Source organism: Pinus tabuliformis, chromosome 5_2 (genome assembly GCF_031772625.1).
Source record: "Pinus tabuliformis cultivar Carrire ecotype Pingquan chromosome 5_2, CPIR1, whole genome shotgun sequence".
Lineage (NCBI taxonomy): Eukaryota > Viridiplantae > Streptophyta > Pinopsida > Pinales > Pinaceae > Pinus > Pinus tabuliformis.
Genome location: NC_142306.1, coordinates 167,095,856 through 167,103,185, shown reverse-complemented (window position 1 = coordinate 167,103,185; position 7,330 = coordinate 167,095,856). Strand labels below are relative to the sequence as shown.

The 7,330-nt window shown below is 37.0% G+C and overlaps 1 pseudogene; it reads left to right on the top strand.

The window, feature by feature from the left end:
• Positions 1-3,558: 3,558 nt before the first annotated feature.
• Positions 3,559-5,219, top strand: LOC149158077 (3-ketoacyl-CoA synthase 4 pseudogene; annotated as a pseudogene).
• The last annotated feature ends 2,111 nt before the right edge of the window (positions 5,220-7,330 follow it).

Genomic DNA, 7,330 nt, shown 5'->3' with positions numbered 1-7,330 from the left:
GTTAGAGTAACTTTTGAAAAAAGTGTTATCGACCATGGTTTGGTTATAGTCGATGGTTTTGTACTTTATATTTATTCAATCTATTAGTTTTCACCCATAGTTTTGTACTTTATATTTTTCCAATTTATTAATTTTTATTTGTTAAATTTTCTTTTTAAGATCAGGTAAAATGGGGATGAATATCAATGGTTAAGAATCTTATTATATTGTAAGTTTATTATGAGTATTAAGTTTTTATGTGTTTATTAACTAAATTTAAATATGGTTACAAAATTATTATTTTACACAATTACATCTCCCCATACCTTTTTTCTTTTAGATTTAAGTTAAAAAATGTTATAAAATAAAATTAAAATAAAATATTTAAAATATGTTGACATACAATATTTCTTACATTACACCTAATGCCTACACATCTCTTCCATACTGGGCTGTAGAGCACCTCTCGGTGCAATTATGAAATATTAATGTATGATCTGATTTGTTTTTATCTGTGACAAATTGCCTCAACAAATGTCTTATGTGTTTATATGTGTTCTATTTAATATATATTATGAAATATTAATCTATGATGTGACCTTCGTTTATGTGTTTCTTTGTGATAAATCACCTCAACAAATGTCCTATATCTTCATATGACATACACATAATTCGTCATGCATAAGGGGGACATGCAACTTAGTGATATACTACTGAGACATGTAAATTGTCGTAGCATATGAGCCTAATTCAACCTTATGTCGGAAGCCCATCCATCTGTATGTTTAAGTCCTTTCGTCCCATCCAACCATCTGATGTAGTAAGTCTAAGTAAGGTAATCCCTAGAAATAAGGTGGTAAGAGTAAATAAAAAAGGTATTTAGGTAGGCAACATAGTAAAGGTTGTAAGTGCCTAACCCCACCCAATCATCTGATATCTGATATGCGCCTAGAATTCCAACTAGGAGAGCCATACTAGCAACCTTCCTCTCTTCTGGAAAGGCATCAAATTTTGAACATTTTTTGTCTCTGTTAGTTCTTTTTACCTATATTTTTTAGCTCTTATTGCTTTTCTAGCAGATTATTAGAGTAAGTGAGCACTAGCGGCATCATCCTCGGCCTAAGGAAGAAGCACTTAAAACCCTACATTTCATGGTCAGGTGCTAGCTCACTTTTTATCTTGTTGGCTAGCAGAGGTCATCATTGGTTGGCTTTCCCGAGAACATGAATTGCCCAAATATGAGCATTCATGAAAATGGAAATCTAGAGCATGAATGGGGTTAGGTCATGAAAGGAAACTCACTCATTTACACGAAGTGTTGCATTGTAGAATAAGAACGTGAGGGATTTCCCTCCTGCAAATGACTTGAAATGGTCTTATATTGAATGATCATTCATTGAGCCCGACATGGGCATTTCTATTAAGTCTGGCAAGTCGATCCATCCTTGTAAGATATCTTCACCATATTTCTATGGGGATGGGTGGGATCCTTAATCAAAAAGTACTTCAAAGTTCGGTCATGTAGGATTTCAGGTAAGCTGGTTGCCGCACTGGATGGGTGTGTGTCTGTCTCGTGGCAGTAAGGTAATGAGTAAATTCTAAGACCTATATATTTCTTCTTGAAATCAATAATCAACCTTCATGTATACTCTTATTCCTGATTAGAACAAAAAAGGTAGAGAAAAATACCTGAATATGGTCTTTGCCTGGTCCTGGAGTTAACTTTTCTTTTGGTGAATCTGGTTAATCAACAACCAACTCAAAAACCCCTTAAACAAGTAAAACGTCTAAATCTCCTTTGTACCAAGCTCTGTCTGGTTAGGGCCATTGTAGCAAAGATCAACCCCTGAATATCCTGGATATCCGAAAATGGCTTCAATCTTCACATCTCTTTCTAGGGCATGGGCATCCACAAAGTGTTTATTGTTACAGCGGGTCTTAATTCACTGATTCCATCAGGCTGACTGATTTTGCTCCCAAAAAAGACACTAGAGGTCCTTGACCCAACAACCCGTAGCACCCATAACCCCATTTGTCGCTAACCCAAGCCTATGTTCAATCTTAGAGGGAAGACGTAAACCCAGAAGATTGTAGACAAGCTCATTATCTTCTTTGATTATAATTTCCAACCCTGCTTGGTTACATGCACCCATTTGTTTACTCGTTTACTTGTAGTTTGGTAAAGTTCTTGTCCTCAAAGGCCAATGGAATTCTTTTAGGGTGGATATTTGGGTTTATGTATTGTTACAGGGTGTCTGAATTCTGTGATTCCATTGTGCCAACTAATTTTTCTCCCAAAAATGGCACCAAAGGCTGCCAACCTAGCGATGCTTGGCATCCACAATCCCCTTCGCTGCTGACCCAAGTCTGACCCAAACTCTGAAGGTAGGCATCGGTTTAGACGAACAGAGGTTTAGTTGATTTTCTGATGAGAAAAAATACGTGTTATGTTCTGCAGACACCACACCAACATGCACACATCCATATGGTGTGTCATGGTTTGAATCATATGTGTAGTGGTTCATATACACATTTCAAATATGCTAGCATTTAATGCTTATTAACTAATGCTAGCATTATTTTCCATTTAGCAAATACAAATGAAGTAAATCCATTGAAAAAATATATTATATGAAGAATATAGCCTCTCTGCCTCAGGAATAGGCCAAATAAGATCATCAAATATCTTCTTGGTATTGGGAATCATTATGTCAATTTCATAGGCTGAACAACCGTCGTTTTATGAAACAATGTTAAAAACTTTAGGTTAATTTCCAAGGAACTAATGGTAACTAATAAATTCTATTACTATAGTCCCATGTTGTAGATGGAAGGGACTAAAAAGGCATTACTTGACTTGAAATTCACATAATATTGCATTAGTGTAGAAGGAAATTTTAGGGATATACTTCTTAGAAATAAAAATTTGATAATATTTTAATTTTAGGTTTAATTTGATACAAAAATAATATTTACAATGTGTTTAATATTTTATTAATTAAAATAACTCGAAAATAAATTTTATTATTTTTTTACGCCGTAAGATGTTCCCCTTTGAAAAGAACTCCCCTAGCTGCCACTCTGTATTGGTTTGCAGCGTTGGATGGGGTGTTAGACGATTGAAAAAATATTGGTCGTTGGATCACCACCAACTCCTCCTACTTGAATTGTGAATCGACTCTGTGCTCCTCTTGCTTTTCAACTTCTTCTTTAACCACCGGGGTTCTTTTTCTTCAACAGGAGATTCAATCGTGCTTGGAACCATCTCCTTGGGCTTTTTAATTTCTTCAACAATCGAGGTTTCCACTGTTTCTTCAACAAGAGGTTCAGGTATGCTTGGACCTTTGTTAATTGTGTGAGGTGGAGTCTAGGGCGATGGGATTCTATGGGAGACCCGACCCTTTTTGGGTTATCCTTCTCTCTTCTAGAAGATTCAACAGGTGATTAAATCCTCCTTCAAGTTTAGTTTTCATTTTCACTTAATTCTCTTATTTACAAAAGAATTTATAGAATCTGAGGTATGGGTTCTGAATTATAGGTTTACAGGGTCCTATTCTTGTTTTTGGGTGCACGGTATATATGATGTCTCACCCTCGACCTGTGTATCTTATGGATTACTCCTGCTACAAGCCCCCTGAAAGCCTCAAAGTGAACTTCCAATGCTTTATGGAACACTCTGAGCTTTCGAGATATTTTCAAGATTCATCCTTGGAATTCCGGGCAAAGATACTAGAACGATCGGGTTTAGGAGACAACACTTATCTTCCTGCTGTAGTGCATTATATTCCCCCTCGGCCCTCCATGGCCATAGCACGAGAAGAGGCCGAGCAGGTCATGTTTGGTGCCCTAGACAATCTTTTTAAGAAAACAAGATTGAAACCCAAGGATATGAGGATCCTTGTGGTGAAGTGCAGTCTATTCAATGCAACTCCTTCATTCTCTGTTGTGATTGTGAATTACAGGTGTGCAGGGTCCCATTATTGTTTTTGGGTGCATGGTATATATGATGTCTCGCCCTAAACCTATGTATCTTATGGATTAATCCTGCTACAAGCCCCCTGAAAGCCTCAAAGTGAACTTCCGACGCTTTATGGAACACTCTAAGCTTTCGAGATATTTTCAAGATTCATCCTTGGAATTCCAGGCGAAGATACTGGAATGATCAGGTTTAGGAGATAACACTTATCTTCCTGCTGTAGTGCATTATATTCCCCCTCGGCCCTCCATGGCCACAACATGAGAAGAGGCCGAGCAGGTCATGTTTGGTTCCCTAGATAATCTTTTTAAGAAAACAGGGTTGAAACCCAAGGATATCGGGATTCTTGTGGTGAACTGCAGTCTATTCAATCCAACTCCTTCACACTCTGCTATGATTGTGAATAGGTATAAGTTGAGAGGGAACATTCAAAGCTTCTATTTAGGTGGAATGGGTTGTAGTGCAGGAGTTATTGCCATTGATCTTGCCAAGGATTTGTTACAAATTCATAGAAGCACATATGCAATAGTTGTGAGCACAGAAAACATTACTTAGAATTGGTATTTTGGCAACAAAAAGTCAATGTTGATACCAATTGCTTGTTTCGTGTTGGGGGATCTACAGTTCTTTCAAATAAGCGCTCTGACCGCCAGCGTGCAAAGTACAAGCTTGTCCATGTTGCGAAAACTCATAAAGGAGCAGATGATAAAGAATTCAACTATGTTTATCAAGAGCAAGATGAAGCTGGCAAGCTTGGTGTGTCATTATCCAAAGAACTTATGGCCATAGCATGAGGAGCATTGAAGACTAATATCACAACTCTGGGACCTCTTGTTCTTCCCATCAACAAGCAATTACTTTTCTTTGCCACCCTTGTTGGGAGAAAGGTCTTCAATATGAAGATCAAACCCTATATTCCAGATTTTAAGCTTGCATTTGAGCATTTCTGTATTCATGCTGGAGGAAGAGCAGTGATTGATGAGCTTAAGAAGAACTTGCATCTCAAGCCAATAATGTAGAGACTTCGAGGATGACTCTGCATCGCTTTGGCAACACTTCCTCAAGCTCAATTTGGTATGAGCTCAGTTACATTGAGGCCAAAGGACGTATGCGAACAGGCAATCAGATTTGGTAGATTGCATTTGGAAGTGGATTCAAGTGCAACAGTGTTGTTTGGAAAGCACTTCAAACAATGAAATCACCCACTGATAGTCCTTGGGCTGATTGCATTGATCAATATCCAGTAAAATTGATGATAGAATGAGCAACCAACAAAATGAGTTGAAAGTCTAATACATGCAGTTCAACCTCAGATCTGCATGTATCTCCTAGATATGTGTGCACTTTGGAGTTCTGCAATATTGGTATTTTTTATTGGTCCCCATTTCATGGTTTCTCACATGGTTTAGCTTTTATTTTTAGTTTTCTGCACTTCCAGACTATTGCATCTTCAAACTGTGTATCCAGCCTTTGAATTTCCAAACTGTGCCACATCCCAAGCTTTAAGAGGAATTTTGAATTTTTATAGCTTTGCTCATGCAGACTTTGTAGGTAGGCTAGTAGTAGCATCAGGAAAGCTCCTTGTCATTTGTATAAAATTCATTTGTGGGAATTGTTTCAATGGGAAATTCATGATATTGCCCCTTCACATTTCTCTCCAGAACTACCATTCTTTTCAACTTTACTGAAATAGCTAGCTGAAAAATTTGCATCGTCAAGGTGCTTGACTGTTGAACAATCATATTTCAAACTAATCATGTTCATGTGTTTTTCATTTACTTCATTGTCAAAGATGATCTAGCGGATTACTTTCTAAAATGCAGTCCTGTTAATGGAGCATGTGCAGTCAACAAATGGGAATGCTTCCTGTTGGCTTTCTGTGTAGTATCTGTTTCTTTCTCAATAACACCTTTCAGTTCAGAGATCTTAGTGTAGGAAAATTGACAATCCGGCTAATGAGGAGGTTTCCTGGTATTTTTCTTTGTAAGATCAATTACCTTTTCAAAATAGTGGTTTGTGAGTAGAAAAGCAACGACAGTAGCTGATTTCATTATTCCCTTTTAAAGTAGCTCTACTGATATATGTATCTGGAAAGCTGGCATCATAAAGGAAGTCCTTGACTTTGAGCGATTACATTTTATGCTTTTTGCTCAATTGTCAAAGGTGACTTGAATTTACGAGTTATCATACTGAAATGCAATCATGTTAATTATATATTGACGGTGAACTGTGTTAGAAAATTTGTTATATTTTGGTATTAGAAGGTCTGTATGTTTTGGTATTGATATAGTATTTTCAGGTTCTCCTCCCTCTCTCCAAATGTGGGAGGGTTAGAAACTTAGTATGGTGCATTTTTCTTCTACTTTTGAATCTTTTACGCTGTAGTTTGATTCCTTAATAAAAGTAGCATTGGCCTTTCACTTGGTAACATACTCTGCTTGTTATCTTAATGAGGAGATGTATAACGATATGTTATTTTGGTTCTGCCATATAGGATGTAGCCAATGCTGGAGGTCAGATTATTTGCTTAAATAACAGTTTGTTGCTCTATACTTAAAACTTTCACTCTACTATGTGGTTCATGGTTTCCAGATATTGGTGACTCGCTACATCCATGGAATGTTGTTTCCGGTACAACCACCTTGGATCACTTCCCACCGGCTCTGTTGAAAATAGCAACAAGAAATGCTAAAAGTAGAAATGCTATAAATAGCATTTCAGGTACCAGTGTTGGAAATAGCAACAAGGAATGATAAAATAGAAATGCTAAAAATAGCATTTCAGGATACATTCCAATTTTAGTTAGTCCCTGAACTAAAATTGAGAATTAAAATTCGAATTTGATCTTAGCAGTTGTTTGAAAAATAATTAATTAATTCATCTTGAGTTAATTAGTTGGAGAAAATCAAACATAAAGTCTATGTGAAGACATGCAACAGTTATCCCTTTGATTGAGGAAGTTATCCCTTAATTATGGAGATTAGGATGAGTAGTACTTTGAGTTGTAATTAGTTAGCTCAGTTAACTGAGTTAAGTCCAGTTAGATTAGTTCCAACAGTTTGTGGAACTGATTGTGAGTTCAGTTAGTTAATGCATGCATGCATGTAACTAGTGTACTTTAGATAACTGAATATTCTCTCATAAATAACTCATGCATGTCAGTTCAGTCAGAGACCCAGTTGAGATCAGAGGAAGGGACAATGTACTATCAGTTGGAGGAATTTTCCTATATAGGAAACTCATCCATGCAGAAGGAATTATCTCCTTCAGGATTGCGCAGTTATTTCAGAGGTTAGTGAGCAGTGTGTGAGGTAATTACACACAGGTGGCAGCTTGAGGACCCAGGAGAAACTGCGCAAGGAAATAGGAGGCTTG